Below are 17,172 nucleotides of genomic sequence, written 5' to 3'. Positions count from 1 at the left end.
CATCAGCAGCAGCTGATCAGGAGCTGATTCCCAGCAGGCCACAGTGGTAACTGAGGACCCACAGACCACAACAGAGCACCAGTTGGACCCACACACACCAGCAGCACCACCATGACAGACCACCAGTTGTCAATCCTCAAGGACCCACAGCAGACAAGAGGCACCATGCACCAGAACAGTCTGGGAGGCATGGCATTCTTATCTCACACACACTGACCTGCCAACATCTCACAACACAACTCACCTGGCCTAGAACTATCAAACTGCTAAAATGGTGAGATAGAGAAACAACCCCCAAATGAAAGAGAAAAGGAAATCACCAGAAAAGGAACTGTATGAAATGGAAGCAATCAACTTGTCAGAAAAAGAATAAAGCAATGGTTTAAAGGGTGTTCAAACAACTTAGTGAGAACTATACGCAACTTAATGATAATTATAAAAAGCACAGTGGGAACTACACCAGAATAAATTTTTAAAAAAGAGGTAAAAGCCATGAATAAAAATCAAGTGGATATAAAGAATGACATAGCTGATATAAAAATATTCCTTGGAATCAATAGTAGATTAGAAAAAGCTGAAGACAGAATCAGAAAGTTAGAAGACAAGGTAGAAAAAAAAACAAAAAACACCCAAGTAGAGCAGCAATTGGGAAAAAATTAAAAAGCAGGAAAAGAGTTTAAGGGAGCTTTGGGACAATATGAAACATAACAACATTCATATCATAGGAACACCAGAAGGAGAAGAATTGGAGAAAGTATAGAGAAACTGTTTGAAGAAATAATGACAGAAAACTTCCCTAATCTGGTGAAAGAAAAAGTCACACAAGTCCAGGAGTCATAGAGAGTCCCAGGAAAGATGAACCCCAAAAGACCCACAGCTAGACACATCATAATTAAAATGGCAAATGTTAAAGACAAAGAAACAATAGTAAAGGAAGCAAGAGAGAGACAGAAAGTTACCTACAAGGGAGCTCCCATTAGACTGTCAGCTGATTTCTCAATAGAAAAACTGCAAACCACAAGAGAATGGCATGAAATACATAAAGTAAGAAAAAACAAAGGTCTGAATCCAAGACTATTTTATCCAGCAAAGCAATCATTCAAAATTGAAGAAGAAATAAAGAGATTCACAGACAGAAAAAGGCTAAAGGCGTTTACTACCACCAAATCAGCACTGCAAGAAATGCTAAAGGGACTGTTATAAGAAGAAGAAAAAATAGAGAGAGAGAAAGAGAACACAGGCATAAAATAAAAGTGGCAACAAGTAAGTACTTATCAACAATAACTTACAATGTAAATGGCTTAAATGCTCCAATCAAAACACACAGGGTATCTGACTGAATAAGAAAATATGACCCATATTTGTGCTGTCTACAAGACACCCACCTCACAAAAAAACTTCATATAGAATGAAAGTGAAGGGACAGAAAATTTTTTTCAGGCAAATGAAAATGGGAAAAAAAAAAAAAAAGCTGGTGTACCAATACTCATATCTAATAAGATAGATTTCAAAACGAGGGCCATAATAAGAGAAAAGAAGGTCACTACATAATATTACAAGGATTGATCCAACAAGAGGTTATAAACCTGGTAAACACATATGCAGCCAATATAGGAGCACCAAAATATATTAATAAACTGCTGGAGGACTTTAAGGGAGAGAATAAAAGTGATACAATCATAGTAGGGGACTTTAACACCCCACTGACACCACCAGACAGATTTTCTAGACAAAACATTGACAAAAAAACAGAGTCCCTAAATCATGCACTAGATCAGATAAATTTAATGGATTTTTACAGAACATTTCACCCCAAAGCTGCAGAATATACATTCTTCTCAAGTGCACATGGGACATACTCAAAGATAGACCACATTAGGACACAAACTAAGTCTCTACAAGGTCATGAGGATTGAAATCATATCAAGCATCTTCTCAGATCACAATGGCATGTGACTAGATATACATTACATGCCACTCAAAAATATTCAAACAAATGGAGGCTAAATAAAGAATGCATGGGTTACCAATGAGATCAAGGAAAAAAAGAAAAAAAAAAAACATCCTGGAAACTAATAAAAATGAGCACACAACAATATAAAATTTATGGGACACAGCAAAAGAAGACTTGAGAGGAAACTTCATAGCAATACAGGTTTACCTGAAAAAACAAGAAACATTTCTAATAAACTACCTAACCCTACAATGTAAAGATTTTTTTTTTTTTCTGTTAGTACTGGTATGATTTTATTTTTAACATTTAAATAATTAACTTATTTGGAATTTATTTGGATGTGCAGTGTGAGATATGGGTGCAACTTTTTTATTTATTTTGCTGGATAGTGACTCAGTTGTCCTAGTGCCATTTACTACATAGTCATTGTTTCACTACTTATTTGATGTGTCACTTTCATTGTATGCATAGTTTGTGTCTACCTGTACTTTCTGCGTTCGTCTCTTGTTTTGTCTGTCTGTCTGTCATGAGCTAGCACAGTGATGTTTATTTAGGGCTGACTACTGGGGCCACCTCCCTCTCTCAACTCTTTCTTTACAGGACTTTCTATCTAGTCTTGTTCGTTTGTTTTTTCTTGAAAGTATCATCCTAAGTGAAACAAGCCAAACAGAGAAAGACAAATTTCATATGATCTCACTTATTTGTGGAATATAATGAACATAACAGTTTGAGGAATGGGGTAGTCCCAGAGACGCGGAAGTGGGGTATAGACTGACAATCCCCTAAGGAGTGGGGAGGTGGGAGAGGGATGAACCACAGAACTTATACGCATGTATGCATGAACAGTGGACATGGACAACAATCTGGGGAAGGGGCAGGGAGGGGAGTAGGAGGAGGGAATCAGTGGGGGGGAAAAGGAGAATCATCTGTAACAAAAATTAATCAATAAAAAATAAATTAAAAAAAAAAAAAAAACAATGTAAAGATTTATAAAGAGAACAAAAAGAAAAACCAATAGTAGAAGGAAAGACACAATAAAGATGAGATTGGCCCGGGCCGTTTTGGCTCAGTGTTTGGAGCATCAGTGGACCAGACAGTCCTGGGTTCAGTTCCCGCTAGGGGCACGTACCAAAAATAAATGAATAAATAAAAATAAAGATGAGAGTGGAAATAAATAACAGAGACTACAAAAAAATAAATAAATAAATAAAACAATACAAAAGATCAATGAAACAAAGAGCTGGTTCTTTGAAAAGATAAAACAAGGTTGAGCAATCTTTAGCCAGACTTACCAGAAACAGAGAAGACACTAATAAATAAAATCAGAAAAGAACAAGGAGAAGTAACAACTGACACCACAGAAATACAAATGAGTGTAAGGAAATACTGTGAACAATTATGTGCCAACAAATTCTACAACCTAGGCAAAATGGACAAATTCTTAAAATCATGCAATCTTCCAAAACTCAACTGGAAAGAGTCAGTAAAGCAAAACAGACAAACAATTAAAGAAATAGAAGCAATAGTCAATAAACTCCCAGGAAACTAAAATACTGGTCTGGACAGCTTCACAGGGGACTTTTACCAAATATTCAAAGAAGAACTATTACTTATTCTCAAACTATTATAAAAATTTTCAAGAGGAAGGAAGACTTCTAAACTCTTTTTATGAGGCCACTATAATCTTAATCCCAAAACAAGATGAAGAAACTACAATTAAAGAAAATTATAGGACAATATTTCTGATGAACATACAGGCCAAAATCCTCAACAAAATCTTAACAAATCAAATCTAGCAATATATTTAAAAAATTACACATCACAACCAAGTAGAATTTAGCCCAGGGATAAAAGGCTGGTACAATAAGCATGAATCAATAAATGTGATACATCATATGAACAAAATGCAAGATAAAACTCATATAGTTATATCAATAGATGCTGAAAAAACATCTGACAAAATCCAGCACCCATTTCTGATAACAATGCTCAGCACAGTGCAAATAGAAGGCTCAAACATGAACATAATAAAGACCATATATGAAAAACCTACAGCCAACATCATACTCACTGGGAAAAAAACTAAAAGCATTTCCCTTAAAAACAGGAAAAATGCAGGGATGTACACTTTCATCACTCTTAATAAATATAGTACTGGAAGACTTACCCACAGCTATCAGACATGAAGAAAAAATAAAAGGCATCCAAACTAGAATGGTGAAACTGTCATTATTTGCAGATGACATGATATTGTACATAGAAAACCCTAAAGACTCCATCAAAAAACTACTATATTTAATGAATAAATTTGGCAAAGTAGCAGCATACAAAATTAACATCCAGAAATTATTGTCATTTTTATACACCATTAGTGAAAACACAGAAAGAGAAAATAAAAAAGCAATCCCACTAACCATTGGCAAAAAAGAAAATTAATATACCTAGGAATAAACTTAACCAAAGAAGGAAAGGACCTCTTTGCAGAAAACCATAGGACACTAAGAAAAGCAATAAAGGAAGATATAAAAAAGTGGACACATATGCATTGATCATGGATTGGAAGAATTATCATTATTAAAATGCTACCAAAGCAATCTATAGATTCAATGCAATCCCCATTAAAATACCAATGACATATTTCACAGAACCAGAACAAGTACTCCGAAAGTTTATATGGAAGCAAAAGAGACCCCAAATAGCCACAGCAATCTTGAAACAGAACAAAGTAGGAGGGATCACATTACCAGAGAGCAGGTTATACTACATAGCCATTGTAATCAAAACAGCCTGGTTCTGGCACCAGAACATGCATATAGATCAATAGGACAGAACAGAGAACCCAGAAACCAACCCAAGCTATTGTGCTCAACTGATATTTGACAAAGGTGGCAAGAGCATATAATGGAGTAAAGACAGTCTCTTTAATAAATGCTGTTAGGAAAATTAGACAACCACATGCAAACAAAAATAATGAAACTAGACCACCAACTTACACCATGCACAAGAATAAACTCAAAATAAATAAAAGACTTAAAAGCCCCTTGTGAAACCATAAAAATTCTAGAAGAAAATGTAGGCAGTAAAATCTCAGACATCACAGGTAGCAGACTTTTCACTAATACATCCCCGAGGGCAAGAGAAATAGAGAGAGAGAAAAAAAATGAATAGGATTACATAAAACTAAAAAGCTTCTGTACACAAACAGAAACAAGCATCTAAATTGAAAGAGAATGCACTGTATCGGAGAACATAATTGCCGATGATACATCAGATAAGGGCTTAATTTCCCAAATGTATAGAGTACTCATACAACTCAACAAAAGGAAGAAAAATGATCCAATTAAAAAATGTCAGAGGATCTAAGTAGACACCTCTCCAAACAGGACATATACATGGCCAAGAGACATATGAAAAAGTTCTCATTGTCACTAATCATCAGAGAGATGCAAATTGAAACATATACGAGGTATCACCTCATATCTGCCAGAATGGCTGCCATCAACAAATCATCAAATAACAAGAGCTGCCCTGGTCAGTTTGGTTCAGTGGTTAGAGATTCGACCTGCAGTCAGAGAGACCCAGGTTCAGTTCCCACTAATGGCATGTACTTCGGTTGCAGTTTGTCCCCGGCCCTGATTGTGTCATGCGGGTGGCAACCACTCTATGTGTCCCTTTCATGTAGATGTTTCTCTCTCTATGTCTCTTCTTCTCTCTCCCTACCACTCTATCTGAACAAAAAAAAAACAAAACAAAACAAAAAAAAAAAATGTCCCTGGGTGAGGATAAAAAAAAAAAAAAGTGTTGGCAAGGGTGTGGAGTAAAGGGGACTCTAGTACATTGCTGGTGGGAATGCAGACTGGTGCAGCCACTATGGAAAACAAAATGGAGTTTCCTCAGAAAATTAAAAATTGAACTGCCACTTGATCCAGTGATCCCACTTCTAGGAATATATCCTAAGAAGCCTGAAATACCAACCACAAAGTATATAAGCAACACTATGTTCATAGCAGCACTATTATACAATAGCTAAGATCTTGAAACAACCCTAGTGTCCATTTGTAGATAAGTGGATATAAAAGCCGTTGTACATATACACAATGGAATACTATGTAGCTTTAAAAAAGAAAGATCTCTTAACCTTTGAGATGACATGAAGAGACCTGAAAAGTATTATGCTTATTAAGAAATAAGCCAATTAGAGAAAGGCAAATATCACACAATCTCACATATTTGTAGAATATAATGAACGAAATAAGCTGATGAACAAAATAGTCCTATAGAGACAAAAAGGTAGGAAACAGACTGACAAAATCATAGGGAGTGAGTGAGGGAGGGCAACAAGAGATAAACCAGTAAACTTATGTGCATACATCCATAACCAATGGACACAGAAAACAATACTGTGAAGGTGGGTGGGGGAATGGGAGTGGGGAAGAGAGCATCGATGGGGAAGAAAAGGGGAGGCATCTATAACAAAAATAATTAGATAAATAAATAAATAAAATGACCTAAATTCAACTGTGGAGACCACATAACCCACACATTCAAGAAAAGTACACCATCTGCCCTGGCCGGTTTAGCTCAGCGGTTAGAGCGTCGACCTGCGGTCCTGAGAGACCCGGGTTCGGTTCCCGCTAAGGGCATGTACCTCGGTTGCAGTTTGTCTCCGGTTCTGGTCGGTCGTGCGGGTGGCAGCCACTCGATGTGTTCCTTTCACATCGATGTTTCTCTCTCTCTCTCTGTTCCTCTCTCTCCCTCCCACTCTACTACCTGAACAACAAAAAAAAAAAAAAAAGGGAAAATATCCTCGGGTGAGGATTAAAAAAAAAAGAAAAGAAAAGAAAAGTACACCATCAAAACCCACAAAAAGGCACCCATGAAGACCTGGAGGCAAAATAGCTTTACCTAATACACAGAAGCACACACACACAACATATGGAAAGAAATAAATTGTCCCCAAATAAAAAAAATAGGAGGTATCTATAGAAAAAAAGAGCTAAATGAAATGGAGTGAAGCAATTTATCAGATATAGAGTTTAAAATAATTGTTATAAAGGTGCTCAAACTAATTAGTGAAAACTACAATGAACTTAGTGGAAACTTTAGCAGCATAAAAACAGATATAGAAACAATGAATAAGAATCAATCAATAATGAAGAATTACATACCTAAAATAAAGAATACACTGAAAGAAATCAACAGTAGATTAGAAGAAGCTAAGAACTGAATCAGTTAATTAGAAAACAAGGTAGAAAAAAATAACTCAGAATAGTAAATAGAAAAAAATACTTAAATTCATGGAGAAAGTATAAGGGAACTATGGAAATATGAAACAGATCAATATCTGTATTATAGAGGTACCAGAAGCAAAAGAAAGCAAACAAGGGCTACAAAACCTGTTTGAAAAAAAGACAAAAAATAATGACAGAAAAGTTCCCTAACCTGATAAAAGAAAAAGTCACACAGATTTAGGAATCACAGTTAATTCCAATTAAATTGAACACAAAAAGAACCACAGCAAGACACATTATGATTACAATAGCAAACTTTAATGGCAAAAAAATAATTTTAAAGGCCACAAGTGAGAGACAGTCAGTTATGTACAAGAGAGCTCCCATTGGTCTGTCAACTAATTTTTCAACAGCAACACTACAGGCCAGAAGCAAATAACATGAAGCATTCAAAATAATTGAAAGCAAGAATCTGAAACTAAGACTACTCTATCTAGCAAAGCTACTGTTCAAATTGAAGATGAAATAAAAAGTTTCTCAGACCCTCCCCCCACAAAAAAAGGCTAAAGAAGTTTGTTACCACTGAACGAGCACTGCAAGAAATCCTACAAGGACTATTGTAAGAAGAAGAAAAAATAGAAAGAGAGAAATATAGGCATATAGGATAAAAATGGCAACAAATAAGTACCTATCAATAATAGCCTTAAATGTAAATGGAATAAATGCTGCAATAAAAAGACATAGGCTAGCTGAATATAGAGGAAAACATGACCTATATATATGCTTTGTACAGGAGATCTATCTCAACAAAAAGAGTTACATAGAATAAAAGTGAAGGAATGGAAGAAAATTTCTCCATGCAAATGAAGGGGGGGGGGGAGCTGGAGTAGTAGTACCTATATCTGACAAAATAAACTTTAAAATGAAGGCCATAACAAGAAACAGTAAAAGTCACTACCTAATACTAAGGGGATATATAAAACCTGAGGATATAATCCTGATAAATGTATACGTACCCAATATAGTAGTAAATAAAAAATAAATTAAAAAAAACTTTTGGAGGAGGAATTTAAGGGAGAGGGTGGCAAGCAATACAATCATAGTAGATGGCATTAACACCCCACTTATATCACTGGATAGATCTCCTGGACAAGAAAATCAACAAGGATACAACGCGGGGCCAGTGTGGCTCAGTGGTTGAGCATCAACCCATATGCCAAGAGGTTGCCGGTCAATTCCCAGTCAAGGCACATGCACAGGTTGTAGGCCCAATCCCCAATGAGGGGCATGCAGGAAGTGGCATGCAGGAGGTCTCTCATCGATCTCTCTAGCTCTCTCTCTCTTTCACTCCCTCTCTCTCTAAAACCAATAAAGAAAAAATAAATAAAAAATAAATAAAACAAGGAGACAGCAACCCTAAAATACACACTAGCTCAGATGGATTTAATTGACATTTACAGAACATTTCACCCAAAAGGTGGATAATATACATTCTACTCAAGTGCAAATGAGACATCTCAAAGAGAGACCACATGTAAGGACACAAAATAAGTCTCTAGTTAAAGAAGATTAAAATCCTATCACGCAACTTTTTTATCACAATGGCATGAAACTAAAAATCAACTACAATTAAAATACTCAAAAACATTCAAACAAGTGGAAGCTAAATACCATGTTATTAAAACAATTATTGGGTTACCTATAAGATCAAGAAAGAAATAAAAAAAACTTCCTGTAAACAAATGAAAATGAAGACACAACAACCCAAAACATTTGGGACATGACTAAAGCACTCCTGAGACAAAGGTTTATAGCATTACAGGCCTACATCAAGAAACAAAAAAAATCTCAAATAAAGTATCTAACCCTGCAAATAAAATAACAATAAAGGAAACAACAAAGGAAAAGGATGGAAATAATAAAAATCATAGTGGAAATAAATGACATCAAGACCAAACCAAACAAAACAAAAACAAAAGTTCAATGAAACCAAAAGCTGTTTTTTTGAAAAAGAAACAAGATTAATGAACATTTGGCCAGACTCATCAAGAAACAAAGAGAGAGAACGGGAACCCAAACAAATAAAATGAAAGAGGTGAAGTAACAACTGACATAACAGAAATAAAAAGGATCATAACAAAATACTATGAACAATTATATGCCAACAAATTGTATAACCTAGGTGAAATAGATAAATTCCTAGAAACACACAATCTTATAAAATTCAACCAGGAAAATTCAGAAAATCTGAATAGAACCATAACAACTAATGAAGTGGAAGCAGTACTCAATAAATTCCCAGCATACAACATCCTCATTCCAGATGGCTTCACAGGGGAGTTTTACAAAATATTCAAAGAAGAACTAACACCTATCCTCCTCAAACTATTATAAAAAATTCAAGAGGAAGAAAGACTTCCAAGTTCTTTTTTGAGGCCACATTATTCTAATTCCAAAAACAAATCAAGATCAAGATCAAGACATTACAAAGAAAGAAAATTATAGGCTAATACCCAGATAAACAGAGATGCTAAAATTCTCAACAAAATATTAGCAAGTTAAATGAAACACTGTATTAAATAGATCATGCACCATATAACTAAGTTGAATTTTTTTTCCTGGGATACAAGGCTGGTACAATACTCACAAATCAATAAATGTGGTACATCACATAAACAAATGGAAAGATAAAAATAGCATGATCACATCAATAGATGAAGAAAAAGCATTTGACAATATCCAGCACCCATGTTTGATTAAAACTCTCTATAAAGTGGGAATAGAGGGAACACGCCTCAAAATAATAAAGGCTGTCTATGAAAAACCTACAGCCAACATCATACTCAATGGACAAAAACTAAAAGCATTTCCACAAAAAATAGAAATAATACAGGGTTGAGCAATTTCACCACTCTTAATCAACATAGTACTGGAAGCCTTAGCTACAGCACTTAGACAAGAAGAAAAAATAAAAGTCATCCAAATTGGAAAGGAGAAAGTAAATTGTAATCATTCACAGATGACATAATATTTTACCTAGAAAAAATCTAAAGACTCCACCAAAAATCTACTAAATTTAATAAATCATTTTGGCAATGTAAAAGGATACAAAATTAACACCCATATAGTGAATGTACATTTATACACTAATAATGAAATATCAGAAAGAGAAACTAACAAAACAATCCCATTCACCATTGCAACAAAAACAAATTAATACACTTAAGAATAAACTTAACTTCCCAGCCAGTGTGGCTCAGAGGTTGAGCATCACCCTATGCAAGAAGAGGTCACCAGTTCAATTTCTGGTCAGGGCACATGCCCAAGTTGTGGGCCTGATCCCCAGTGAGAGGAATGCAGGAGGCAGCCAATCGATGTTCTTTTTCATTAGTGTTTCTATCTCTCTCCCTCGCCTTTCCTCTCTCTCTAACATCAATAAAGAAAAAAAAAAAAAAATTAATGTCCATACCACCCAAAACAACCTGTAGGTTCAATGCAAACCCTATTAAAATACCAATGATCTATTTTACAAATCTAGAACAAATATTCTAAAAATATATATGGAAGCAAAAAGACTCCAAATAATCACAGGAATCTTGAGAAAGAAAATCAGAGTTGCAGGGATCACAATACCGGATATCAGGTTATACTACAAAGCCATTGTAACCAAAACAGCCTGGTACTGGCATAAGAACAGGCATATAGATCAGTGTAACAGAACAGAGAACCCAGAAATCAACCCAAGTCATTATGCTCGATTAATATTTGACAAAAAAGACAAGAGCATACAATGGAAGAAAGTCTCTGCAATAAATGGTATTCAGAAAATTGGACAGGTACAAGCAAGAAAATATAATTAGACAATTTACACAATACAGAAAAATAAACTCAAAATGGAGTAAAAAAATATCTTAAATATAAGTCAAGAAACCATAAAACTCCTAGAGGAAAACAAAGCCAACAAAATATTAGACATCTCATGTAGCAGAATTTTCACTGTTACATCTCCTGAAGCAAGAGAAATAAAGGGAAAAAATAAACAAATGGGATTTCATCAAACTAAACAGCTTCTGCACACCAAAACAAACCAGCATCAAAATAAAAAGGAAACCCATTTATGGAAAAACATATTTGCAATGATACATTTAATAAGGGGTTAATTTTAAAAATATATAAAATATTCATACAACTCAATTTTATAATAAATTTATAATAATTTTATTAATAAATGGGCAGAGAACCTCAGTCGACACATCTCCAGAAAGGACATACAAATGGCCAGGAGACATGAAAAAATGCTCAAAGTCACTAATCATCAGAGATGCAAATTAAAATAACAATTTTATTTTATGTTACCACCTCACACCCACCAGAATGGTTGCCATCAATAAATCAACGAACAACAAATGCTGGTGAAGATATGAAGAAAAAGAAACCCTACTACACTGCTGGTGGTAATGCAGACTAGTACAGTCACTATGGAAAACAATATGGCATTTCCTCAAAAAATTAAAGATGGAAATGTCATTTGACCCAGGTATCCTACTTCTAGAAGTAAAATATAAGAATCTCAAAACACCAACCTGAAAGAATATATGCACCCCTATGTTCGTAGCAGCATTATTCACAATAGGTAAAATCTGGAAAGAGCCCAAGTTCCCATCAGTAAATCAACATTTAAAAAAAAAAAAAGCTGTAGTCACCCTGGCCAGTTTGGCTCAGCGGTTGGAGCGTTGGCCTGCGGCCATAGAGTCCCGGGTTCAGTTCCCGCTAGGGGCACATACCCAAAATAATAATAACAATAAAAAAAATAAAAAGCTGTGGTACATTTATATAATGAAATACTATAAAGCTGTATAAATGAAGGATCTATTACACTTTGAAAGAGCATGGATGAACCTGGAGGTGATTATGTTAAGTGAAATAAACTGATCAAGGAGTGTTAAATATCACATGATCTGACTTACTATAGATGAAATCTAATGAAGAAAATAAACTGATGAATAAAACAGAACCAGAGGGATGGAAACATGAAACAGACTGAAGAATCTCAAAGGCATGGAGGGTGGGAGGGGAGGGAGAATTAACCAAAGAATTTATATGAATATTTGCACTGCTCATAAATACAGACAATAGGGTGGTGAATGCTTGGGCTAGGAAAGAACTTGGTAGTGAGGGGCAATGGAGTTAAAAAATGGGGGACATCTGTAATACCCTCAACAAAACAGAAAAAAAGATTAAAACTAAATAAATAACTTAAATAAAATAAGAATAGAATACAAGCCTATCCCTTAAAACAGGACCACGATAGGGATGTCTGCTATAGCCACTGTTATTCAACACAGTATGGGAAGTCCTAGCCACGGTGATCAGACAAGAGATAAAAATAAAAGGCATCCAAATTGGAAAGGAGAAAATAAAACTGTCATTATCCGCAGATGACATGATCCTGTACATAAAAATCCCTAAACACTCCACCAAAAAAATATTAGATTTAGTAAATTAATTCAGCAATGTAGCATGATATGAAATTAACACAGAGAAATCATAGCATTTTTATACACCAATAATAAACTTTCAGAGAGAGAAACTAAAAAAAAAATTTTCATTTACCATTGCACAAAGAAAAATAGATACTTAGAAATAAACTTAGCCAAGACCTGTACTTGGAAAACTATAGGACACTGAGAAAGAGATTGAGGAAAATATAAACAAGTGCAAGAATATACCATGTTCATAGATTGGAAGAATTAACATCATTAAAATGTATACTCCCAAAGCAATCTATAGATTCAATGCAATCCCTATTAAAATACCAAAGGCATATTTCACAGATCTAGAACAAATACTCCAAAAGTTTGTATGGAACCAAAAAAAAAGACCTGAATAGTTGGTACTGGCACAGAACAGGCATTATATATATACACACACACACACACACACACACACACACACACACAGAACTGGAAATTGACCCAAGTATTTTACACAATTAATATTTGACTAAGGAGGAACAGCATGCAATGGAGGAAATACAGTCCTTCAGTAAATGGTGTTGGAAAAACAGCAGGTACATGCAGAAAAAAGAAGAAGGAGAAGGAGAAGAAGAAAGTAGACCATCAATTTATACCATACACAAGAATAAATTCAAAATGGACAAAAGCCTTAAATGTAAATCAAAGAACCATGAAAATCCTAGAGAAAAATGTAGGCAGCAAAATATCAGATATCTCACATAGCAGATTTTTCACTGATACATTACCGTGGGCAAGAGAAACAAAGGAAAAAAATAAACAACTGGGATACATCATACCTAAAAGTTTTTGCACAGCAAAAGAAACCAGCATCAAAATAAAAGGAAACCCTCTGTATGAGAGAACATATTTTCAATAATACATTTCATAAGGGGTTAATTTCCAAAATATATGTATTATTCATACAACTCAACAAAAAGAAGATAAACAATCCCACTGAAAAATGTGCAGAGGACTTGTATAGGTACTTCTCCAAAGAAGACACACAAATTGCCAAGAGACAAGTCACTAATCATCAGAAAGATACAATATACACTATAATGAGGTGTGACCTCACATATTCCCAAATGGCTACCACCAATTTTTCTACAAACAACAAGTGCTTGCAAGGATGTGGAGAAAAAGGATAATATGTGGCTGGTGGGAATGTACACTGATTAGCCACTACGGAAAACATTGTGAAGTTTTCTCAAAAATTTTAAAATGAGACTGCATTTTGACTCAGTGATCCCACTTCTAGAAATATATCCTATGAAGCTTGAAACACTAATCAGAAAAAGTATATACACCCCTATGTTCACAGCAGCCTTATTTACAATAGCCAAGATCTGGAAACAGCTCCCATGCCCATCAACAGATGAGTGGATAAGAAAGCTGTGGTGTACACAATGGAATACTATTCAGCTGTGAAAAAAAAGGATTTGTCACTCACTGAGACAGCATGAAAGGACCTGGAGATGATTATGCTAGGCAAAATAAGTCAATCAGAGAAAGACAAATATTACACTATCTCACTTATATATGTAATCTAATGAACAAAATAAATTAATGAATAAAATAGAACCAGAGGGATGGAAACATTGAACAGACTGACAAATTCAGAGGAAAGGGGGGTGGGGGAGCCGGAAGAGATTAACCAAAGAACTTATATGCATATATGCATTGCTTATCGACACAAGACTATAGGGTGGTGAAGGCCTGGGGTGTGGCAGAAACTGGGTGGATGGCAGCAATGGGGGAAAAAGGAGTAAAAATTCATAATACTCTCAACAATAAAGATAAAAAAAATATTTTAAAAAAGAGAAATATATGTATACACACACACACACACACACACACACACACGAGAAATATCTCGAGTAGTCCAGCAATTCATGGTAGTTACATTTAAAATGCATACTAGTGAAAAATTAAAATATTTCATTTTATTATTTTCACTATTGAGGAACTGATACACTCTTCACACTAAAATAAAAGTTCAAGTATAACTTGAGGCATTTCTTTTAAAAGTAGAAAGGTTCCGAAGCAGGCAACCAGTTAAAACTAAAAACTGGTTCAAAGGGGTTTTCGGCTATGGGGTATGCAGAAGAGGCAGGGAGACCTGCTGCACATTGCAGAGCCTCAGGTCAACTACCAAGCAGGTTCAAGGCATCCTCAGCTCAATTCCTACAAATGCTCCTCAATATTCAGAAATGTGCTCCCACATTTTGTTGTTCATGTACCTTTTGATTGTTTTTTAAATAAAAGATATGAATAAATAAATTATCAATATAAACAATAAATTGTGAATGGCAATGGAACAGCCCTGTTTTCCCCTGCTTTTACTGCTGCCTCCCTGTCTCAGGCCCACTCAGATGAGATACCTACTCTGACTGCTCACTCCCCAGCCTGGTTCCTTTGTCCCTGGGCTTCCACTTGTGATGGGTCACATCCATTTTCCTCACTATCTGCCCTTTCTCTTCTCCCTGCATGAAGTCTACAGGTTCTCCCCAGGTCTTAGAGCACAATGTATACCCTCAGCCTGCCACCAAGACCCAGCTTTCTTTCCTCTGCTTTCTTCTCTTAGACCCAAATTCTAGCCACACAAAAATCACTTGCTCTTCCAAGAACAGGACATTTGTTCCCTTTTCCATGGTTGTATTCAAGGATTGGTTTCACCTGCATAATCGTCAACTCTTCTTGTCAAAATCCTTCCACCAATTCTAAACCTCTTCACCTTTTCTCGAGATGTGATGGTTGCTGACAGCACCATGTAGCAGGCAGGAAAGAATAAATAATATTAGTAAGACTCAGACCAGAAGCATTTTGAGGAAATTCAGTTGGTCAGAACTTGGCAACTGTATCCCAGAGATTCTGGATTCTGGCTGGTGAGAAAGAAAGCTAGAAGTATGTGGAAGCCCAGGAGTCAGTGGATGATTCAGGGTAAGTTCTCTGGATGACTGTTGAAGGGTCTATACCGTCAAATGTGTGGTTAGGAGACTTGGTCATGGTGGATTAAGAGTGAAGACAGATGCTGAGCCTGCCTTTATCTCCCCACTCTTCATAACACCTCTTTTTAGACAGAATAAGGAAGGCAACAGACAAGCATCAATCCTGTCAGTGCAAACACACACACACACACACAGTAGTGTAGTGTGAGAGATAACTATGGTCTCCTTTTCAAATAGGATTTATTGATTACAATCCTGCCCAAGATAAAATGTATTTATTATCCCAAAACTAATGACAAATCTGATGAAGTCTGCATTTATTTCTCTGATAGTTTGGTAGTAGAGGGAAAGTACTGGAAACTAGGCCCTTCTTTTAAAACTGAGAACCCTCTCACAGACAAGACACAGCAGAAAGCTTTACTTTTTTTTTTTTTTTTATCCTCACGCAAGGATATTTTTTCCATTTTTTGTACAGATAGAGAGGGAGGGAGAGAGAGGAAGGGAAAGAGAGAGAGAGAGAAACATCGACGTGAAGGGACACATCAAGTGGCTGCCACCCGCACGACCAACCAGGGCCGGGGACAAACTGCAACCGAAGTACGTGCTCTTAGCGGGAACCGAACCCGGGTCTCTCCGGACCGCAGGCCAACACTCTAACCGCTGAGCCAAACCGGCCAGGGCTCAGCAGAAAGCTTTAAAACTGTTCTCCACATATCTGTGTCACTGTATTTCTGGTCAACTCCCTTCCCTTTGCCTGGACACATCACAGGGGATGCCCAATCTGTTAATGAGCTTAACAATCATGGTTACCAATACAGACTTTAGAATATAACAAATATAGGTGATTCTTCCACTTACTGCTCCTGTGACATTATGCAAATTCCTTAACTTCTCTAAGACTCATTTCCTTCATCTATAAAACAACAATAATCACCTTTCACAGACTTGTTGAGAGAATTAGCTTAGGTGATGTTTGTAAAGTTAGCTAGAACAGTGAACATAACAAGGGTTGCATAAATTATGCCTGCCATTATTATTTTACCTTAATAATACGGGATCACCTGGCTGGTTTGGTTCAATGGTTAGAGCATTGGCCCACGGACCAATAAGTCATGGGTTCAATTCTGGTCAAGGGCACGTACCTTGGTTGCGGCTCATCCTGGACCCTGGCCTGGTCTTGCAGGATGCAACCAGTCTATGTGAGCTGCAAAGATGTTTCTCTCTGTCTCTCTCTCTTGCCCTCCCTCCTTGCCACTCTAATGATAAATAGAAAGGTATCCTCAGGTGAAGAAGAAAAATAAATAAATAAATAAATAAACAAACAAACAAATAAATAAATAATATTGGATCTTTGTAGAGACCACTGACTCAGTATAAAGTGGCATCCCCAGGATCTCAAAGTGAGACTTATTCTGTTTCCTCTACTCCCTATAAGATCACCTGGCTTAATACCTATAGTGGCATAAATGGTGGCCCTCAAAAGGTATGTCCACATCCTAATCCATGAGAACTGTCAATGCTAC

This window comes from Molossus molossus, unplaced genomic scaffold (assembly GCF_014108415.1).
Source record: "Molossus molossus isolate mMolMol1 unplaced genomic scaffold, mMolMol1.p scaffold_m16_p_7, whole genome shotgun sequence".
NCBI lineage: Eukaryota > Metazoa > Chordata > Mammalia > Chiroptera > Molossidae > Molossus > Molossus molossus.
Note: the sequence above shows the minus strand (reverse complement) of the source record.